Below are 24959 nucleotides of genomic sequence, written 5' to 3'. Positions count from 1 at the left end.
AAGGAATCTAAATGCATTTTAACACCAATTTGTATAACTGTTTTTTACCCGTAAAAACAATGATAGTGATAAATAGTCTATATAGTGTGGCCACATCCAAGAAAGATTTCAGAAATGGTGGTAAATGTATCGCGACACTGTTATAAAGGTCCACTTTAAGAATTTAATAGATTAGTTAAAACATCTAGATATGTTTACAAATACAGAGGTTGGACTCTAATAACTCTATATAACCAATCTTTCTTTTAGCAAAAAAATGTTTTGGAAGGTGGCTGAACCGGTGACACAATTTGAAAAATCCTGCTTGAAGAAAGGGTGACCTATGGGAAATTCGGATTGACTGAATCAGCATTTGAAGCTTTTTTCCTTTTAAAATAACGCTATGATTAAAAAGAGCATTCTCATACGTAATGCGATTCTATAGAATGCCGCTATTAAAGCTAGAAAGAAGCTATTAAGTTTCTCTTATCATTTTGGTTGCTTTGGTTTTCGCATAGATAAAAATGGTACCATTTCTAGAAGTTTCTGTCAAATTGGTCTAAGAATTATGTCATAAATAATCCTCCAAAACATTTACTGCTTAAAGAAAGATTAATTTCATATACTTAACATCTAAGTGATTGTGTTAATATCATCAAACCCCTGTACATCGAGTCGTGGGGACGCAGGGAACAGAGCCTTCCAATGAAGTAACCGAGATTCGAATCACAACAGTGGCTTGTTGATACGAATTCTGCTCCCGATAGGCAACGACCACAGTGCTAAAGCGAAATATGTCCTCAATGGCTAACGGATCATGAATTAAAATTCCCTTGTCGTCAGGCTGACCGTGGGAGATTTTCATACTTTTCCTCTCCATCTAATGCAAAAGTGGGTTAATTACATCAAAAAGACTTCCAAGAAGACAAATTTGACCCCATACATGATCCAGGAGTTCTCTTGTCTTCTTAGCTTGGTTCAAAATTACAAGACTGCGATGTGAACAGTGATAGTCATAAACTCAGAATTGGATCGGCTGTTCAACACCGGTTATACACGAAAAAAAAAAAAAAAACCCTGCATATTTTGGTTGATAAGAATTATCAAAACACATAGTTTTCATCCCTCTTTCTTCATGAGTCGTGGTGGCTCAGGGGATAGAGCGTTCGCCTTCCAATGAGGTGAAAAGAGTTCGAATCCCAGCGATGGCTGTTCGATTTAAATTCCGCACCCGGCCACTAGATCATGGGTTAGAGTCCCCTTGCCATCAGGCTAAACATGGTAGATTTTCGTGGTTTTCCTTCCCATGTAACGCAACGCGAAAAATCCTCCACGAAGGCAACATTTCTTCCACAACTCGATCCAGGATTCGTACACCCCTGGAAAAAATAAATTGTATTAATTTTGTTTTAATGAAAGTGAATATATCTCAATATTAGCTTCAACTATCAAATTAACATATCCGCTACTTTCGGTATATATATATATATATATATATATATATATATATATATATATATATATATATATATATATATATATATATATATATATATATATATATATATATATATAAGCCCGTTTTGCAGGGAGGATCCAATCATACTCAATTTCTCATCCACAAATAATAATTTTTACCTAAATCAAAGAACGATCAATATCCAATTCAGTACCCCCCAGAATCATTGATTTGTTATGGGAGCTTGGAGAACTTTGTGACCCCGATAAATTTAACGTGCACCAGTCTCCATTAAATAAACGGGGATACTTTGGCCTGCGGAATTCGAACTTGCGTTCTCGCGAACACGAGCCCAATGTCCTACCAACCAATCTATCCCAGCATAATATATTATAGTAGGTATGAATGCCTTTTTTTTTTATCTAAGATAAAGCTAACGATTATATTTCTAAGTTGCCAGTCCTTTTCCTTAAACAAAAGGGTTCCACAAATTTCATTCGACAGCGACTTTTAACGAAATATTCAACCTTGGAAACTAATGTAGACCTTTCACCTCCGATGCCTCAACCATCAAAATAAATAATAATCCTCAACATAGTCCTCAATAGTCAAATAGTCCTCAACAAATCTTATCACAGTCTCAACCACAGCTTCAGCATTTGAAATTTCTGTTTAAACTACAATTCTAAAAATTAAAATTCTACAAAATTAAATCACAACTGCTAAAGTCTTTGAGAAATGAATATTCAATTGTCATGTAGACACATTTTTTACTCATCTGCAACTGCAACTAAAATTTTTGAAGCAAACCTAGTTTGGCTGTCTTTCCACTTATTTTTAGTTACTCAAGTAAAGTCAGAAACCTCACTGCCTGTTGAACACAAACTGAATTCATGATGAATGGGATAAATTACGCCACTAGATTAGGTGTTAGACTCTAAACAGCCAATATACGAGTCACTTAGGCATGAACGGGTGCCGACTAAACTCAATTTATTTATTAATTTATATTGCATTTAATTATTCAATCGTTACTACCACTATTTCAATTTATTCATATTGGAAAGCATCATTATAGTTCGTTCACCAGGAGTTGGCACTTGGCTCCACCTCCTCGGACGCAGAGTTCATTTCAGCGCGGGGGAGTAAGAGGAAAAACATTTCCCAGCTTTAAATCGAGATAATCTCTAATGCGCGCAAAGCCTCCACACGGTTTTTTATAGGGAGTCCGATCAGACCACTATGAAGGCAAACCAATTTACGAAAGAGCCCTTTAATAGAAAATCTAGTAGAAATAAGAAAGTGGTAGCAAATATATGTCTAAAAAATTTTTTAATTTTTGAATATGATTAGTTTGTCTTATTTACTTGTCTACCACTACAGATTCAATTCTCAAATATATATGATAAATTCCTCTCAGTCACTTTTAAAATAGAATTTGGTTTCATGCGCCCAAACTGTTCACTTTTTAAATAGTCTGCTCAGACTACTTATAAGAAACCTTGTGAAGGCTTTCTGATGTAGAAGGTGATGGCCAAACACAAACAGTGAATTCTTTTTCAGTCACTTACTTCGCTTTATCATCAGCTATTATACCTTTCGTTATTCTAGCTAATTTATATTTAAAAACTTTTTCCCAGCAAAATATCTCAAGAAGAACAAACTATTCAATAAAAAGAGAGAAATATCAACATGTTTATAAAATAAAATGCGCATGTTCAAAATATGCTCATGAAGATTGCGAAATAAATATTTTTGTCATACGATCGCCAAATAGCAGCCTTGTTCACATCCTTCTCCCCAAAATAGCGAAATAGTATCATCCGATACCATGAGATGAAGGCGGATCCAAGTGCCAACTCCTGGTGAACGAACTATAGTAGTAAATTGGAAAAAATATGCTAAAAATGTTTCTAATTTTAATCATCTTTGATAAAATTTTGAATTTAATTTCCCACCTCTTTTTGTAATTTTAGTCACCCGTGGCAATTACACGTGGTCATATATATATATATATATATATATATATATATATATATATATATATATATATATATATATATATATATATATATATATATATACGCGACTGATACTATATGCAATGCAGTTTTACAACAAATATAATGAATTTTTTTTATAATTATTTAATAATTTATTTAATGAATTTGCAATAACATCGGAAGTCGAGGAAACTAAAGTAACAGAAGGAAAAGGTATTTTTACACATTGTTTTTAGTATTTTTTTTTATTTTCCATGCAGGTCACATGACTCTCACCCTCTTAGATGAGTTTTCAAGTCGTTAAAATGTAACGGAAGACTGATTCAAATAAAAACCTGAGATCTTAATAAAAAGTCTTGAAAAATGTATAAGATGATTATTTTGTTGCAAATATTAATTGGTTTATTATTTGTGTAGATTACGCAAGCTAATTTATTTGCAAAAAAAAAACAAAAAAACAAAAAAAACAATCAACTTACAAAAATACTGTGTAAACACTTTGCCTAACAGCAAATTTCAATTGAAAATTTTAGCCAGACAGTACTTTTTAAGTGAAACGACATACTTTGGTTCTTGGTTCTTCAAAGAATAGTGGTTTCAATTTCTTAAAAGGCAATTAGTTTTGCATTTTTAGTGGCTTATAACATTTGATAAATTAGAGTTGTTGGTCTGGCTGTACTGCTCCGAAAAGGTTTAAAAATTGCTTCCAAGTTTTAGCTGCAATATTTTTTTGTTTTGTTTTTGAAATAGCGCAACTGTAAAGATCAAAACATACGCCTAATACTTCGAAATACCCTAACTTTTGTACTTGAGTTACGTGAAATTTGTTCAGAATTAAAAAGTAGTAACGCAATTACATTTAAACTAATCGAACTTTCCTTTAGTAATTACTTTAGAATAAGCTTTCTAATAATTTTGAAAGCATGCATGATATAGTGGATAAAAATGTTTGCAATGAATATGACACTAATGAATTATTCCTTCTAGATAGCTAGACTCCCCGAGACATCGGTGTTCCTGCTTTTATGTATATATATTTTTTCTGACGCTTTAATTACAAGCAAAACTATATTTTGATATTTTTTAATTGTGAAAAAAACATTCTTATTGCTGCTGAAAAATCTGCTTGATTATCGGAACTATATTTGCACTGAAATATAAAATCTAAAAAAAAATTAGTTTGAAATTTTTTGTTCATTCATATTCAAAAATTTACCAATAACCAATTTTAAAAATTAAAGAAATTTCATTGATGGATAACTGTTTCATTTAGATATGCAAATAAGTACAGGTTTGGAAAATTATTGTTTGGAAGTAAACCATGTTTGGAAGCCTTTAACGCGGAAAAAATAAAAGCCGTTGTATTTCATAGCCATAAAGTAATAACGCTAATATAATTCTTTTCACTTGCTTTGACCTAAACTAATAACCAAGAGGTGAAAGCGAGACAGAAAAGCTGGTTTGAAAAATTATTTCAGTTAGAGATAGTTTTCTAGAGGAATGAATCTATACTTTTCTTCCAAATATTCAGCGAAGTCTACATTTCGGGGGAAAAAGAGCTGTTTTGCATCTAAGCTATAATTGTAAAAAATCTTGGAAGTTGCAGATACTTCTCTCAAAAAATGCTAAAATGAAATGTTTTAATCATATCAAGAGTTTCTCTTTTCCGTTCTGATATGTATAGATTTTCAGTCATGTACCTAATTATCGAAAAGAAATATCCCTAGCAGCAAAATAACTTGGGAACTCATTGGACCAATATTCCCTATATAGAATTATCAGATTCATCAAATATTTTATATTCATTCATCAGCCAATATAGGCCCCATAAAGGCCGAGATTGCCCCTATATAGGAATAATATTAAAAAATCTAGACACCCCTATATTGGTTCCTTGGTGCATGTTCACATAGAACCCACACTGAGTCAATTTGGAGCTTAACCGGGTCAAATGGTTGCTAGGGATGTTTAATCAAAAATCTATGCCAAAGGGTTAAACAAAGTTATTATTTTAAAAGGATAATTAACTCAATTATTTAATCAACAATTTATTCTACGGAGATACGTGGCATGTGTAACCAGGGGAATTATTATCATAAGGTTTTGTACTCAGCACTGTAGTCCTTTTATTGTTTTGTTTTTCTCACACTCAAGTGGTAGCTAGGATGAGAACTCAAGGAAACTATTTAATATTTTTTAAGTCACATGGAGAGAATGTCTCATCTGAATTAATTATTTTTATCATCATTGTATAAGCTGCAAAGGGCCATCGAAAAGGTGACATTCCTTTGTCACGCTATAAATTCTCTTATTTTTATTATGAAGCTTAATACTCTGAAGATTTGATTTTTCGTTATGGAAATTTGAAGCAAGAAAATATACTACGATTTTTTTTCCATTTCAACTTTAATATATATATATATATATATATATATATATATATATATATATATATATATATATATATATATATATATATATATATATATATATATATATATATATATATATATATATATAAATACAAGAAAACACGAAGAAAGTTAAGCACTCTGTTTTGCGGACATAATCGTGTGGGCTGATGAAAGATTATATCTTTTTTTTCCGGTTTTTTTAAATAAAATTTCATCCTTTTTTTCCTTTTTTAAACTGTTGTTAGTTATTTTTTTACTTATTATTCCCCCCCCCTTTTTTTCCATATGCCTATAATTTTTCTTTGTTTTATCTTCATTTTGAACTTTATATATATATATATATATATATAAACACTTTGGTGAGAAACTTAAATTTTAGAAAATTATGATCAATCAATTATTATTTTATTACCACTTAGAAAAATCTTTTCCAATGATCTTACAAGTTGACTTGTATGAAAAGTCAATTTCCAGTTTTTGGAACATGCGTCTTTTCCAAAAAATGAAGACAGGTAACTCAAGTATTTCATTGTAAAAATCTTGGAGAAGAGAGACATTCGTATTTGTTAGAAGAATCTTTTCCAAAAAACGCACTAGTTGCTGGTATAAAACGCCAGTGTTCAATTTTTGAAACATGTTCCTACTACAATAGATGGGCTTTAACACGTTCACGCCAGGGTGACCCACCGGTAGGTCAGGCTAGATTGTCTCATCTTGGCAGCGCACCGGAATAAAAACTGGTAACAGTAAATTTCATTTTTTAGTTTTTTTCCGGGAATAATAAAGATCCGTAACTACCGATTTTTTTAACGGAATATATTGGATTTTTTTTATATTGAATTGCTTCTTCGCCGTGATAAATTTCCTTATAGCGAATTGTTATTGTTGAGAATAGATTAACTCCTCCCGAATATTATCTAATATTGAAATAGTTCTTCTACTAGTATTTTCTCTTTTCCCGTACCAGTATTTTCACTTTTCCCGGCTTGAACGTGTTAAAGTAGCATTGATTCTATGGAACAGAAAGCGGGACTCCATGTTGCAGTAGTTATAATGGAAAGATCTCACTAATGAGTGTAGACTGTGACATGGAAATTCATATACTAATAAATAATATAAATTCATAACAATTTGATTACGTCTACAATAATTGTAGTAATAAGCGCATATTGTTGCTAAGAGTCTGCATACAACTTTTTCACGATAAATGCTTAATGATATAATGTTACAGTGTTATTACCGTTTTTTTCTTAAATTTATATTTTACGTAACCTACGACTATATCCTAGTAATATATAGAAATGAGGCGGTACCAGAGATGCCAACTTGCTCCGGACAGCAAATATATATTTCGAAGTGGTAGTTTAACAATTGTGATTCTTGGTTTAATAAATTCAATTTAGTAGATTTTTATCCACCACTATTTCTGAATAATTCGTAGGCTTATGCAATTCACCACTTTATAGTACTTATGTCATGCTATGCCTTTTAAAAGGCCAGCAAAAATAGTCAAATATTTGCAAAATTTACTTGTAGTTATTCACCGCTTTTTTAATTATTTTGGCGTGTCCGGAGCAGTTGGCATCTCTGCGGTACTACTTGGTGCTGGCTCTCCTATTGCAGAGATGCCAACTGCTCCGGACACACCAAAATAAGTAAAAACACGGTAAATAACTTCAAAGTAAATTTCGAAAATATTTGACTTTTTTTGCTTGCTTTTTAAAAAGTATAGCATGACATAAGTACTGCAAAGTGGTGAATTATATAAGCCTACTAATTGTTTAGAAATAGTGGCGGATAAAAATCTACTAAATTGAATGTATTAAACCAAGAATCACATTTGATAAACTACCAATTTAAAATATATATTTGCTGTCCGGAGCAAGTTGGCATCTCTGCTATTGTGCTATCTGTCCTCTTCTACTTGACGAAGGTTTATAGGCCTATTTTGAGCACACAAGCCTGAAAATTTATGTAATTGCAATAACCAATAACCAACAGTAACATATAAACAAAAGTTCATGCTTTTTAAGGAAAAAACTTACGTTTTGAAATGACACTATTATTTTCGAAAAGAGGATACCGGGTGTTTCATTTCCATTGATTTTGAAGACACTCTTATAAATATACATTGTGTATACATTATAAACGTTTAATGTCTACACAAATATACACTAAACGTTTGAATCGTATTAATTTCAAACCTAGTCATTGATACATTAATTTCATATCTCATAACAGACTTATCAGCAGGAGTTGGATTAAAATATGGAATCTTTTAGCGGAAAATCTTTGGAACTGCAGGCGCATGCTTGAAGCTTTTTTAAGTAAAGCCCTTTTTACCCAAGCAAAATTTGGATCGACCAATATGAGGAAGTAATTGCTTTTTTTTTTCTAGCTTTCATACCAGTAATAAGACATACAGATGAACTGCAATATTTTTATTAGAATCTTTTTTTAATTATAGTGGTAGTAAAAAAGCTTTTATTTTTATGCTCTCATTTTGGTAGTATTTGATCGCAAATTTGATATAGGTAAAAAGGACATCAATTCTTAACGCCTGATCTTTTAAATTATACCAACAGTTTTGCCATCTTCCAAAGTATTTGCTGCTTAACACGTTGAACGCCACGCTAATTTTACATGTCTTGCTCTTCAGACCACAGCGGTAAATAACTACAAACTAAATTTGCAAATATTAGACAGATTTTGCTAGTTTTTAAATGGTTTAGCATGACATATCTGAAAAAAATGATGAATTTTATAAGCCTTCGTATTGTTCAGAAGTAGTGGTGGATAAAAACCTAGTAAATTGTATTTATTAAACCAAGAATCACAATAATTATGTATATATTGAATAAATTTTCCGCAATTCCATAAAAGAGTGTAAATTTTATAGTTCTATATCATGTTATACGCTGTCAGCCAGCTGTTTTTCGCGGCCTATGTGAAAGGTCAGTGTTAGCCACCGGTGGTTGACGCAGCGCTCAACGTGTTTAAAAAAAATGAGTTTACATAGATTTAGTGTAGAAGTTTTTCCATATTTTTGTCCAACCCCTGTAGTTGTCATATAAAAGTTTATATAAGTTTGTATAAGTCGTAGTTGTTATACTGGTTGGAAATAATTTTTATAAAACAATCATGATATTCAGAATTATAATTTTTTTGCTATCACTTATTACTTATTAAACTACTATTACTTTTAAACACAATTAGTAAAATATTATTTTGAAAATTTATACAGAGGTGGAGGATATTAGTCCTCCTTAGGTGGAGGATATTACTCAATACGTATCTTAGTCTGTAAAAATCTTATTTTGAATGAGATGGTTTAATTTTATTTTATTTATTCTTTTCTCTATTTGCTTTTTAAAAGAAATGTCAAAAATGGATCTAACTTAAGATACAATTTTGTGATATACGCTTGAATCCATGGAATAAAAATAAAGAAAAGAGTAGCTGCGTAGTGCGTAACACTAAAATCAATTAGATAAATTCATAAAAACACATTTAAATGCATGCTTATATTTAAATACAAAGAAGATATAAACTTCTTTACTTTTTATTGAATACATACAAATTTTATGGATAACATTGCACAGTTCTATTTTTTATACATTTATAAGTCATAATTTTTTTTATTATTCTTAGTCTCGATGAAAAAAAAAATGCCGGTTGCTTCTAAGCCTGATGTATTTTATCAATTCTTCCACCCGCAGACAAAGAAGAGAAAAAGTGAGATATGTTACAAAAAATTGACTCCAATTCTTTTAAAGTCCGTTCGTAAAAATGACTTAACGAAATTAAAAACGAACACAGATGATAAAAAATGATAAGTTCGGGGTGCACGCACAGACAAAAAAAAAAAAAAAAAAAAAAGTTTTTTTTTCTATAGCAAGTTTCAATTTTTCCCCTTTGTCGTGATAAGAGAATGAAAGGAGGGTTATAATTTTTTTAATTAATAAGAGTATAATTGAATTCCCAGTTAGTTGGCTATCATTGGCGGTAACTTGTTGGGCAAGTGATGATTAAATTATATTACCGCTGATAGAGATAAGACATTTTTTATCGCCTCGTGAAAAATATTATTATTTTTTAGAGGAGGGACTCTGTTTTTATTGAAAGTACTTAATGGACATTAAATGTTTTGCTAGGTTGTTATGATTTGAAGAGAAACAGATACTAAATTTGTTGGTCATAAATTAATGAAAAATTAAATCCTGCACAAAAGTTCTTTGTAACTGTTTTTATACATAATGAGAGTTCAGTGTTTTCGGATAATTTAATGTTTTTTAGCTTGACTAAAAAAATATTATCGCACTCTAAATTGCTTTGCGTTACAGTTTAGATGTAGAGTAAGTACCTATGAAGCATTAATCTTTCTCACTGTAGAAAAAAAAAATAATGGTGATATGAGATTTGATTAAATGCCTCTTAAGTATTTCCTAAGCTTCATAAACCTCGTAAATGATAATATAAATGTCAAAAAAAGTACGTAAGGGAGAAATAAAAAACTGGGAACAATATTTTGAGTCAGTTACAAAAATTGTAGAGATAATTATTACAAATGGCTGCTATTCATGCACTCTGATAGTCTAATTTGCCATCTCTCGGAATCAAAATATTAGATGCACGTAGTATGTATATATTTGGAAAGATAAACTTTGCTTTTGTGCTTAATGCGTTTTTCAACTAATAATAATTAAAAAAAAACTTTTATTAGCAAACAATCTTTTTCCAAGAGACAAAAAATTTCGGAACACAAATAATTATGTAAATGTATTAAAAGATGCTGCGCTAAAATATAGCCTCCTAGCATTCTAAGCTTACTAGAAAATTTTTCTTTTAAACTTTAATACGGAGTAAAAGAGTAAAATAAGTTATATGGGTTATTAATATTTTTTAAAATTTATCTAACACTTGACATCTTATGATTTTCTCGTGCTCTTTTGATATATTACAAAGCTGCGAAGACCTGAAAAAAAACCCAAAGGAAGAGAAAAAAAACTATAAAAAAATGCTTTCAAGAATTTTTCAGAAATTTAAATGATTTTCAAATTTAAAAAAAAATCTGGAAATTAAATAAAATTAGGAAAATATATTATCTCGTCGTCTGCTCATATGATTCTATCCGAGAAAACAGGGCTTTCTAATATTGTATTAATATAGCCTTCTTTTTTTTAAAAAAAATGCCCATGATTTTAGAATAAGATTATATCTTTATATTCATATTATATAAGATTATATTTTCATAACTTTCCTTGCTTTTTGAGAAAAAGTTTTCTAGTGCGAGCCTAAGTTTTTGCTTTAATGTATTATCCTTTGTTTCGTAAATTCGAATTAAAGTTTTTTTCCGCAACTCTACTTGTAAATGACTCAAAAATTCATACGAAATTTCCCTTTTTCCAGTTTTCTAGTGGTGAGGATATTAAAATGTTGGTAAAATTACCACTAAATAGAATATTTTGAAAAAAACCTAGTGGTTGGCAGCACTGTATATTGCATATATCACGTTAGCTGGCACGCTTTTATATCGCAAAAATAATTGTACAACAAGCTTTTATGTTAACACTAGGTTTACGGACGTTTCTTATATACCTATCTCTACGAACTCGCGTCAATTTGACGTATGAACGAATACATATAACAGCACTTACAGAGATGCCAACTTGCTCCGGACAGCAAATATATATTTTGAAGTGGTAGTTTATCAATTGTGACTCTTGGTTTAATAAATTCAATTTAGTAGATTTTTATCCACCACTATTTCTAAATAATTCATAGATTATTATGATTCACCTCTTTATATTTTCAAAATTTACTTAGTTGTTATTTACCGTTTTTTTAAAAATTATTTTGGCGTGTCCGGAGCAGTTGGCATCTCTACACTTGGAAAGCAATGTAATTAGATACTATAAGAAAAAAAATGAAAGTATGAGATATATATTTATGAAATATTCTAGTATTTAATTTTTCAATACTCGAACTAAGCAACTGAAACCTTCAAAATCTGACACTCTGACATCAATTGACATTCTGCGTTTGTTCGTTCTATTATTGCTTATCGGCAATAGTTGTTTATCGCTTGTTTCATTTGAGATAACGATATCGGATAACGGATCGAAGTATTGTCGGTCCATTAATATTTATTATTGATGTGATGTTTGCATGTTTACTCAAAATTTTGTCTTAATCATGATAGCGTCAAATCGACGCGTATCCGCAGAGATAGGTATACCACAAAGAGAATTTTAATATTTCAACACTTTTGAAGAAAATAGACTTCAATATATCAATGGATAAAAGTCACTACAAGAGATAAAATAAAAGTGCAAGCGTATTTCGTAATTTTCCTTATAAAATTCGAAATGCGTCAAAATGACGCGTCCCGTAAACTTATTGTTAACTGTCAAGATTTCTTACCAAGCTACTGAGACGATTCTCTTTGAACTTTTAATTTATGTGTTAATCATGTGTTAATGAGTGACACTCAAATTAATGGACTCTGAAAAAATGTCAAAATTGGGGTGGTCACTTCCGGAAAAAATTAAAAAGTGGAATAGAAAGAAACAAACAGATTTTACTAGTTCCTATCTGCAAAGATGCATTTGTAAATTAAACAAAATATATTTAGACTTTTAAACTGGCTAATCTAATTCCTAAAAGTGAAGAACGTTTAAAAATTTCAAAAACATCACGAAATAGTTTTCACCACTGTTTATATCGTTACCGATTGCTACTACCCAGAAAAATATAATCTTTGATACTCGAGATTTTCTTGATGCGCTACTTTATATAAGGGATAAACTTATTTAGGAATAAAACTAAAAGAAAAGATGTAAATAGTTCCATAGAATTATTGAAAACTTTCAGAATTGTTCGCAAACATTTTAAATGCCTCACTACGAGGAGTCACTTTTGAATAGTTTGCATGAAGTTGAGTGAAAAATAATATAAAATTAAATTTACAAGATAAAGAATGATACGCTGAAACATCTACTACAAGAGAAACTTTCCAAAGCTGGTTTTTGAATATTTGTATGTAATGGTGAGAAAAAATTCTTAATCAAACTTACTAAATACAGACAATTCATATGACCCGAATTTTTCACCCTTTGTTCCAGCTAGAATTAAAAGAATCTTATCTGATATTTCATAGGAATAATTTAACCAGAAAAGAATACAAGGCTGCCCCCTTTTGTAAAATATTTAATAGGGCGGTAGCCAATTAAAAACTAATGCTTTCAGAATTTTTGAAAATTTTTGAAAGTTTCACCATGAGAGCACTGGAACAAAGTGGCATTTTGTATGATATTTTGAATAATTTTTATGTAGTGGAGAGGAAAATAACTTTAAACCATATTTACAACACCATACATTAAAACATAAATAAAGTTACCACAAAAATTTTCATAAAAAGCGCTGGACAGACTTGATGATGTACATAAGATAAAAAAAAAAATATATAAATATATAAAAATATAAGTAATATTATAATAAAAGGTCAGAGATTAACGTTACCAAGTTAGTTAATTTTAATAAAACCTTAAATGTTTGAGGTTCTGATAATGATTAAATAAACTTCCCTTCTTTAGTAAAAGCAAAAATAGAGTTTATGTACGTGGCTTTCAAATTAATTGATTTCAAAATATAAAATAGCGAAATCCACGTGTCATTTCGATGGAAACCAAAGCATTGGATTACGTCACAGCAAAACAAAAATAGCCGGATCTCAAACTTCTTCGGCCAATATCCGAAAGTTACTCAAAGAGATGAAGCGAATAAATGCGCGAATGGATCGGCGCAAACGATTCCTCCTCATCCCTCATCATCTTCTCTCTTCCACCCCCTTTTGCTCCACCCCTGAGCCATGAGGTCGCTTTCTATGCTTCAAAATGACCGCAATGACCGTCTGGTCATTTCCTGTTGGACAAAAGGTGTAACCGTATCAATATGTTGTAATCTTTCTCCGGGAAGATCTTGTCTCTGACTGTCCACTTCAAGACAGTGCTTTCATCTTTTCTCAGAACTGGAATTCTGGAGTTTGAAAATTCGCGCCAGATGTGTGAGTCATATTTTTCGGAGTCAAGTTCGTCGATGTGTTTAGTATTTTTGTGAGGCTTCAGGTATGTAGAAAAGAATTTTTTTTTCTTTTCTAAAAGTGTTCTTATTTTGATTTAGTTTATATTGTTGGAAATTTGATATTTAAAATTTTTTTTTTCCCTTCTATTAAATAGACAAATAGGTTACGTGAAACAAAATAGTAAAGAATTGAAAAGAAAAAAATGGAATTGTCTTAAGCTTATTTTTTAGGATAGGAATTTTAAGAATCAGAAGTAGGTTTAATCAGGAATATGTATTTTTAAGATAGTTAACATAGGAAACATTTCTATATAAGAAAATGAGCGGTTGAAACTTTTTTTAAATCCTGTATAATATATTAAGGGCTGATTGGATAAAATTTTAAGAGATATTTCAGTGAATTTGAACAAATTAATCTTAAAATGTGAACTTGCCAAAATGGTAAAAAATATCCTGGCTTAAGTTCATGTTATCAATCTTCCGATCGAGGAAATCTATAAATATGAAGCATTTATTTCAACTGTTTGCGTCATAGCGTTCACACTGGGTTTTAATTTACTAAAGAACGGCCTTCCACGGTTCGACTTTGTTGCAAAATGTTGTAGGAATCTTTTTGCACTACAAAAGCACTAAAAAATTAGGGTCTCTATGAAATTTATTTGAAAAGGTAGAAAATTATACAAACATATATGTTTTAAGCTATTTGCCAAAAACATTTAAAGAATAATTATGTAAACTATTCTCAATTAAAAAGTAAATTTATATGTTTTTAGTAGAAAACTACCACTCCAGGTCTTTCTTCCTTCCACTGAGATCTACAAAATTTAAAGAAATAAGGTTAAATAAATATTTTTTTTTCAAAATAACTTCCCAATTTAAAAGATTTCAATTATATTGAAAAAAATGTATATTTAGTTTATTGGCGCGACCAGAGAAGGAATCCATTTTACCTCAAAGGCATTCAAAGTTTTAATCGATTACTATTATTTTCATTACGAATTTAAATTTTTCAAAAGATAAATATTTCATTTAGTATAGGAGGGAGAAAGGAGACGAATAAAATATTTTTTTGATTAATCATGCAAAAATTCGAACGCAAAATTGTGTAACGCTTTAATATGTAGTTTACAAACGTTTATGTAGTTTGCGAGAAAAGATTACAACATTATAACACGACTACATTGTAAAGTAGCCAATTAAAAAATAAGCAAGGTTTTGAAAAGTAACTTTTTCATTTCTGCTTTAATTGCAATTTTAAACTATTTTTAGCCACTGTTTCTTAAAACAGCGGGTATTATGTTTTGAACGAATATGTTTATTTCACATTTTAATAGTAATATTTGAAGTGTCTTTCTTGAATTAAAGAATAATGAGTTTAAAAGAACTAGTGTTTCTGTGGAAATGGGGACACATAGTGGTGGGGCCATAGTGAACAAGTCGATATTAACAAGGTTCGTACGAGTTTTATAGTGGAAATAAACTATCGTTATTGCAAGCAGGAATTTACATTGCCACGTAACGTTTAACCCTTTGGGGCCGACTGTCACAAATACGTGACAGCATAAAACCGTATCAATCAGGTTAAAAATATAAAACTGGTAATCAAAGTATTTCTTTAGCAGTTTATTTGTGGGCGGAGTAATAATTGTTTGATTTATTTAATTCACCAATCCTTTGTTCAAAATAAAACTATTTAGTTATACTTTGAATTAACATTGATTATATATATGTTTAAACTAACAATAATTAAATTAAAAGCAAAGTAAGTCTGTCAAATTAGCAACGACTACATTTACGTTACCGTTTTTTATTTAATTACGACTTGATTCTGATTTTGTACGAATGCTTTTCTGAATCACCCGTCCCCAAAGGGTTAAAGGTCTATTAAGCTAGAGCTCTCATGCAAATATGAATTTTTTCTACAAAGTAAGAAATGTTGATTATCACAAATGTATTAAATGATCAATGTTTATCTCCCTTTTGTTATCACAATTAAAGTTTTCTAAGAATTGCAGGAACACATATGCTATATTTGCATTGTTATTGATTTGCATATGCCTGTAATATTCAACCTGTTGATGCCTAAAAAGTGGTCAATGTATGAAAACTACCAATACGAATGTTTGTTTTAACCAAATGTTTGTTTCGTTCTATTACTTACCACTTGAACTTTTGCTAAGTGGTAAGTAATAGAACGAAGATGCCTTAGAGGCCTTGATTTTCGATCTAATTATAAATATTTATATCAATGATATATTGCTGCAGATATGGAATTTCCTCGTTAGCGTAAAATCAATGCTAGTCATGAACATTAGTGCTATCACTTCTTTTTTTTTTTTTTTGGAAAGAGGAACTATCACATTAAACCCTTAACTTGCGCGCAAGAGTTAATTCGAGCACGCTATGCCAAACTGTGCACACTCGAAATAATTCGAGCGGCGTTGTATTTTATGCTGCTATAATTTTTCGCTCTCGAATATAATCGAGAATTGAAAACAACAATGTGAAAGCTAAGAAAAAAAATTGCTTTATTGATATTTATCATTTACATAAGATTGTAAGCTATAACACTTATTTTTTTCAAGAATAAAATATACAGAGGTGCCAACTTGCACCGGACAATAAATATATATATTAAAGGTGTAGTTTATCAATTGTGAATCCTGGTTTAATAAATTCACTTTAGTAGACTTTTATCCACCACTATTTCTAAATAATTCGTAGGCTTATATAATTCACCACTTTATAGTACCTGTGTCATGCTATACCTTTTAAAAAGCAAGCAAAAATAGTCAAATATATGCAAAATTTACTTTGTAGTTATTTACAGTTTTTTTAATTATTTAGGCGCGGCTGGAGCAGTTGGCATCTCTGAATGTAGGCTTTTTCAATGGAACAAAAGCGTAGCATTTCAAAATTTTTCACCAAACGAAAAGACAATGTTTCAGAGTGTGTTTTTTTACATTAAAAAAAATGATTTTTTTGACCGTTTTTTTTCTGTGCATTAAGGGGTTAAAAAAGATGCTAGGTACAAATGGGTAAAAATGGTAGTGTAATTTTAATTAAGGTAAGAAACTTCTATTTAATATTGCCATCATCTAAAAACTTGTCCGCTGTCTTGACAGTTGTTATTTATTTGTTTAAATTGTGATGGTCAAATTATCGTTAATCAAATTTATTATCCTTGTAGTCTTTAAAAGAGCATAAATGTGTTAAAGGAATCATTTGCAAAGCAGGAATATTAAGTTTACGAAAAGTTTACAAGATTCACGAGGGTCTTGTAAATTTTAAAAAGTGGTAACGAAAATTAAACAAATGTCGATAATTTAATTTCTGTGTAACTACCACTAAAAATTGTTTTCCAACGAAAGTATATGAGCAAGAAAATTTCAGCTTCTAGACAACTTAACGAAGTTGGAAGCTAGAAATATCTTCTAGAACTAACCTAAATTAACTACTAAATTTTTTCAAGGATCGTGGGAACCCTTGTTTTATTATAATCAAAACCAATGAAAAAGAAGGAGCAAAACAGATTATTAGGTCGTCCAGAAAAATCACGTGCATACATATGTAACGAAAATATCCATTATGAAACACTTTGCAGGCATTCATTAAGGTTAGCAGTCGTTGTGGTCAGGCGATGTTTGCATTTTGAAAACGCATATTTGAATTTTTTGTAGCTATTAGAATAGTGGTTGCTACAAATTGGTGTTAATAAATGCTAAAAATGCATATTTTATTTAGTTTTTTAGAAACAAAATGTGACCAAAATGGGACTAGTAAAATCTTTTGGGTTCTAGAAAGACTTTCATTCGTACTGGGATTATTCCTGGTTAAACATTCTATTATCGGTGGCTGCAATTATTTTAATGAAATTTAACATTTTGGAATATTCTATATTGTTAAAATTTTAAATTCAGTAAGAAATATGAAGAAAAAAAATCAAGTAATACAGTTACATTTTTCTTATTTTAAAACTCATTAAAAATTTTAGAAATCGATGCTTATGAAGATGAAATTAAAACACATCTCTGAAGACTTAAACTTATTATGAAACGGCGTGCAAATTAAAAGGAAGCTTAGCAAACGGAGTTTAACTTACTTTTCCTAAAGAAGTTTTCGGAGAAATAAATTCCGCGAAAACTTTCATTATATTAAATTTATTAAACTATTACGTAACTTTAATGAAATCAGTCTACATCAAAATTGGTTTATAGGGGAATTCCTTTTAAGTTTTTTTTCTTTCGTTCGACTTGGAAGTCGAAATTTATGAAGCTTCTTAAGTTTGTTGCAACTTTTGCTAAGATGAAGGCTGAAAGTTTTCTTTCACGTTTTGTTTACAAGTCGTTAGCTCTAATTATTCTCTTAGAAGTTTCAGAAGGAGTTTTACGTTCAATTTGGTACGTGTATTATTCATTAATGAAGAAAGCTCGTTGTTATGCTCGAACGGCAAAGAGCTCGGTGATTGTTTAATTCAGCAGAAATGCCATCCCCAGCAAGAATTAATTGAACGGAAAGTGATCAAGACGTTTAATTATAAAGAGAACTTCTCATTTCTTTTTTAGCCATTTATCGCGAAATGTTTTAAAAACACATGCCTTGCAAAAGAAGCTTCTTTCCATTAGAAATAACTAGAATCAAAAGATCTATCTCAAAGTCGCATAAAAAAAGTTTTTTCTTAACTTTTAAAATTCAATTAAAGCTACTTGTATTATTTGTCTGGGAAATGTGAAATGAAATGACGTTTTATGGACAAAGTGAAAAATTAAAACTTAAATTTTATTTAATGAGGGAAATGTTTAAAAATAAGTCTTTTACTTTTAAATAACAGAATCAAGGAGAGTTAATTAATTATACTACCTTTTCTTAAATTTATTATTATTTATTATTGTTTGATTATAAAAAGACGGTAAAATTCCCAAGAAATTTCTTTCTTAGCGATTTATCGCTACAAGGAAATGCTTTAAAAACACATGCTAAAAAAGCAAACATTTCAAAAGGCAGTTTTTTTCGTTATAAATAACTGGAATCAGAGGAATCAATAGTACAATCTATTTCAAATCATTCGAGCAAATATATTGCAGTAAAAAAAGTTTGAATACTTTTTTCAACTTTTGAAATTTAATTAAAGCTACTGGTCTTATTTGTCTGGGAAATGAGAAATGAAATTACATTTTATGAACCAAATGATAAATTAAAACTGAATTTTTCTTTTATGGGGGAAATGCTTAAAAAAGATTCTTTTACTTTTAAGTAAGGGAATTCAAGAAAGTTATTTATAATAACCTTTTTTAAATTTGTTATTATTTATTATTGTTTAATTACAAAGAGATGATGAACTCTCCAAGATTTCTTTTTTAGAAATTTATCATGACGAGGAAATGTTTTAAAAACACAGGCTGAAAAAGCAAACGTTTCAAAATTCAATTCCTTTCATTATAAATAAAAATCAAAAGAATGAATAATATAATCTATCTCAAAGTTTTTGTGCAAATTTATCGCGCTAAAAAAAGTTGTGGAAAATTTTTTAAGTTCTCTAAGTTAATTAAAGCTAAAGAGTAAAGCAGGTTTGCTACGGGCGACTAAATTTGCAAAACGAAGTAAATAATAAAATTTAAACTTTTATTAAAATATTTTAAAATTAGCAACTGTTTATAGCATGTTTTTTTTTCAGTTTAATGCTTGAAAGTTATTGCAAATAATGTTTACGTTTTAAATATGAATAATTGGAAATAATTCAAAGCGGTAAGCGGAGATTGAATAATTAAAGAAAAAAAATGATTTGAGTTTCCATCATATTTTTAGTGACCCGGGACATCCCTGGGTAAGGAGAAATAAGATGAAGTTTAAAGAACCCAAGTTAAAATTTAAAATTGATTTTGTTTGAGACAGAATGCTTAAAAAATTGATGCAGTGGAGAGAAAATTCTTTTTATTTTTAACGCATTAGGGCTTCGCAATAAAGAGTGGTCTTTACCCGAAAAACATTTAGGTAAGTTTTAGAACATCTTTCTCTTCACAGTTCCCAAAAAATGACCAAAATATCGATATTTTTTATTGCTAATAATAAAAATTCAAACTATTTCAAATGCACTGAAAAAAAATCATCTCTCTATCTATATTTTTAAAAAAGTTATGAATGATTTTAGATTCCCCTAAAACAGAAACTTGATCAGCAGACAGACTTTAAAGTGCTTTTTCTCATAGATCATAATTTTGTGTTTTAATATTAATTAAATCCCCGAGGAATTTTTTCTATTTAAGATAAAGCTTTGAAGTAAACTTTTTTATCACAATTATAATACACTTATTTAAGCTGTGCATGGAATAAGAGTGAGTATGACATTTTATTAGTATTAAAATTTTTACAGCATATTATATATACCTAACAGGAATTTTTAGCCTTGTTTTCTACTTTTTTACAAAATAATCTGTAAAAAATGTTTTCATTGATATATCGACGAATGAATGCACAAAATTGCTAAGATGAATATAATAAGCACTAAGAAAAGAAAATTTGAAAACATGTGGAAATAAAAAAGCCTTAACGATTTAAACATTTTGATTTTTTTCAATTTTTTCAGACTTTTTAAAAACTTAAACAGTTTAATTACTTTTTGAAGATAAATTATTGACTATAAGTTAAATGAACATGTAAAAGTCTCCACAAAATAAATGATTATTCCTTTATTTAAAAAAAATGTTGCTAGGGTACTGTGACCCCTAACAACTACTTCACCTTTCGCTTTTATTAATCCCTTTATTTTTAAATAGGTCAAATTAGGAAGACTAATTATACCACATTTTTTAACCCCTTGGGGACGGTGATTCAGAAAAGCATTCGCACAAAATCAGAATCAAGTTGTATTTAAATAAAAAACGGTAACTTAAATGTAGTCGTTTCCAATTTTACATACTTACTTTGCTTTTACTTTAATTATTGTTAGTTTAATCATATATATAATCAATGTTAATTCAAAATATAACTAAATAGTTTTATTTTGAACAAAGTAATGGTGCATTAAATAAATCAAAAAATTATAACTCCGCCTACAAATAAACTGTTAAAGAACTACTTTGGTTACCAGTTTTATCTTTTTACCCTGATTGATACGGATTTATGCTGTCACGTATTTGTGACAGTCGGCGCGAAAGGGTTAAACAGGGTTCCCACGGTCCTTGAAAATTTTAAATAGTGGTAATAAAAATAAAAGAAATTTTGACATTTTTATTTCTGTGTAGCCACCACTAAAAGATGTTTTCTAAAAAATATATATACTCACGAAAATTTCAGCACTTTACGATGAAAAAGCATATTAAAACAAAAAAATATATTATAGCTCCACCCTAAATTTACTACCACTTTTTAAATTTTTCAAGGACCGCGGGAACCCTGTTAAAGCTCCCTTAAAAATATAGTTTCTTAAAAAAAGTTTTTAAATATTTTTTTAAAGTCTTTTAATTTAACCGCTTCCATTACCAATTTTTTTGAAAAAAAAGACGCAAAAAATCAGCATATTTTTTTATTTCATTAATAAATACAAGGAACTAAAACAAAACACAAGTTCTAAGTCGAAATTTAAATTTTTTTATGTGGAAAATATATTTAATTTACCATCAGTTTACAATCCAAAATTATCTCGGGCAAATGAAAAAAGTTAAATATTAGTGTTTGTATATGTTCACATCTTCATGATCTGAAAAATCATCTGTATTACTTTCACTTTCGTTCGCAAACGTCATTTTTTTACTCTTTTTTTTTCTATGTGAATTCATCAACCATTGTATATACAATTGTAAAAAACACGTCTGCAGTTCCACAAATAACAAATCTCCCAAACAAATATTGGCAAATTTCCAATCAAAGATTATTATTATTTTTTGCTTTACTTCCGGCCGAATAAAATCGTGATAAAGAAAAACGTATTGACGAATTCTGCTATGCTCGAATTTACTCGGGCTAATAAATGTTTGAATTATATACATGGCCGAGTTTACTCGGGATAATCCGGGAAGTGGTTAAATAAAGCGTATTATTTATCTGGGTAATAAGAAATGATAAGTTTGATAGATCAAGTTAAAAATAAATTTTTCTTTTACGAAGGAAATGCTTAAAAAGTAGATTCTGAAAAACTTTCAAATATTAATTCTTTCCCGAATTAATTGGAATCAAGGAAATTAACCACTTTTTTAAAGTAATTTCCTTAAAAAGGTTTTACTCATTTATTTATAATTTTTTTAAACCTAAGTAATGATAATAGTAATATTTGTCTAGTAATGAGAAATAAAATATTATTTGATGAAATAAATTAAAAATTAATTTTTTAATGGGGCAAATATTTAAAAATCAGATGCAGGAAAATAGGAGTTTAATAATCTAATTCTTTTAATTTTAAATAATAGGAATCAAGAAAATTAATCATGCCACCAGTTTTAAGGCTTCCTTGGAAATTTAGTACGCAAAATTATTTTTAATAACTTTTTAAAAGCTTTATAATTTTTAAAATGCCTATTATGCTATTTGTTTAGGGTAATGAGTAGAAACTCTCTAAACTAACTATCCTTATTCTGACGCACGCAATATTTTAGTAAGAAAATCAATCGCAATTTAGACAAAATACTTTTCAAATTATTTTATCTCCCTAGTTATCGATATACTTATCCTAGCATTTTAATTTTTATGGTTTTAGTTATAATTTTTGTTATTCGTTAAAATAATGATTACGTAATTTTTTTTTATTTTAACTTCTAATGGGTACTCTTTTTAATAATTAATTTAGTCAGCCTATTTATGTGTTACCTATTTAATCATTATTTACTTATCATTTTTCTAGAAACTATTTTCTAAAAATTAGTTAATTAATTACACTTACAAAGAGTGGGCGTAGTTTTCCTTATTCTACAAGTTTTAATATTTCATTCACTACCAATTTACTATAGCTTTTGCAGAAAGGAGAAATTAGCATTGCTGTATTCACTTTCAAAAATAAACCTAAAAATTATGCTAGCAAAAGTAGCTTGGTTTAATTTCTTTTAATAAACGTTAAAAAATGTTAGCGAACTACTAATTAAAATTTGCAGATTTTTGATAAAAGTAATTCAGATTGGTAAGGTCTGAAGAGGTTAAGATACAAAAAAATTTAATTTATAGTGATGACCTCTGATGACGCATCAGAGGCACTATGGAGTGCTAAGGGTTAAGCTAAGGCTCCTATACTATCAGAGCTGACCTATCAAGTAATATTGGAGCAAACAAGTTCGCAAGTTAACGTTATGTTAGTAATGTTATTACAGAGATGCCAACTGCGCCGGACTCGCAAAAATAATTTAAAAAACGGTAAATAACTAGAAAGTAAATTTTGCAAATACACTGGTTATCATAAATTAAGGAAAAATCACAAAAATAGCGATAACTCTTTCAAAAGTAAGCCAAACCGTGCAAAATTTGCATATGTTGTCCACTAAGAGTAGCTGAGTAAAATTGCAATATGCAAATTAGTGGCGCTGCACTCGGCTTACGTCATCTGCCTGGAGCATAAAAGTCCAAGTTTGAGAGAAAGCACACAAATTTTACTGTGATTGCGACATTGAAAATCTGAGATAGCCAATTCGTAATAATGACCTCTAGGCATCATTTGCCTGAAGAACTACGATGGAGAGCCATCGGGAGACTAGAGGCAGGGCAGAGTCAATCAGAAGTGGCCAGATGGCTAAATGTGAGTCCATCTGTGGTTCATAGACTTTGGAGGCAATTTCAAACCACAGATTCGGCATCTAGGAGGTTCAGTCAAGGACGGCCAACTGTTACGACCAGTGCCGATGACCGATATTTGACATTAAGTGCACGCAGGAATAGAACCGCTACTCCGACACATCTTAGATCCTCTCTTGCTGCAGCCACCGGAAGGTTGGTGTCAACGTCAACTGTGCGCAGAAGGCTCCACGAAGGTGGTCTGTATGCGAGACGACCAGCCATTTGCGTGCCGCTCACATCACGCCATAGGAGAGACCGTTTGCAGTGGGCCCGACAACATGTCCACTGGACGTCAGATCAATGGAGGCCTGTTCTCTTTACGGATGAGTCCAGGTTTAGTCTAGAAAGTGACAGTAGACGTTATTTGATATGGAGAGAACCTGGGACCCGTTATCATCCATCAAACATCCGTGAAAGAGATGCATACGGAAGAGGCAGTGTCTGTGTTTGGGGAGGCATATCCTTAGGAGGGCGCACATACCTCCATGTCTTTCCAAGGGGAACCGTGAATGCTCAGGTTTATCGAGACAACATCCTTGATGCTTATGTGCGCCCATATGCCGGGGCAATTGGTGATTGCTTCCTGTTACAGGACGATAATGCAAGACCACACAGAGCTCGCATTGTTGATGATTATCTTCAACAGGAAACAATTACTCGCATGGAGTGGCCAGCTCGATCCCCGGACTTGAATCCTATCGAGCACGTTTGGGATGCTCTAGGGAGGCGTGTATCTGCCATCAATCCGCCCCCTCAGACCCTTGCCACGCTTGCAACTGCTTTACAAGAGCAATGGCTCTCACTTCCTATTGAACTGATAGACCGCATAATTGAAAGCATCACACATCGCTGTTTGTGCTGTATTGCTTCTAGAGGCAATCATATTCCATATTAAAGGTACTTTTTCTATTGCAAACCGATACTTCCAATTTGTTTATTTTATACATGTGCTAATTTCTATACTACTATTAATGTCTGATAATTTCTTTTTATGTTGTTTAATACCTTACTATGTGTTGTATATTGTGGGTAAGTTTCATAAAATTCCATGTGTAATTTCTTGAGTTATCGCGATTTTTGTGAATTTTCCTTATTTTATGATAACCAGTGTAGTTGACAATATTTGCTTGCTTTTAAAAATGTAAAGCATGTAATAAGTACTATAAAGTGGTGAATTATATAAGCCTACGCATTGTTTAGAAATAGTGGGGGATTAAAATCTACTAAATCGAACTTATTAAACCAAGAATTACAATTAATAAACTACCA

The 24959-nt window shown here is 30.3% G+C and overlaps 1 long non-coding RNA gene across 1 annotated transcript in view; it reads left to right on the top strand.

Moving 5' to 3' along the window:
- Positions 1–13773: 13773 nt before the first annotated feature.
- The window catches only part of LOC107440710 (uncharacterized), a 142112-nt gene continuing 130926 nt past the window's right edge, over positions 13774–24959 (top strand). The window contains exon 1 of the long non-coding RNA XR_006225388.2: positions 13774–13981. This is a non-coding gene — a long non-coding RNA (uncharacterized LOC107440710). The remainder of the gene's footprint in view (positions 13982–24959) is intronic.

The sequence above is a fragment of the Parasteatoda tepidariorum genome, chromosome 12 (genome assembly GCF_982258835.1).
Source record: "Parasteatoda tepidariorum strain Cologne lab strain chromosome 12, Ptep-v5.0, whole genome shotgun sequence".
Classification (NCBI taxonomy): domain Eukaryota; kingdom Metazoa; phylum Arthropoda; class Arachnida; order Araneae; family Theridiidae; genus Parasteatoda; species Parasteatoda tepidariorum.
This window is presented reverse-complemented; position numbering and strand designations above follow the sequence as displayed.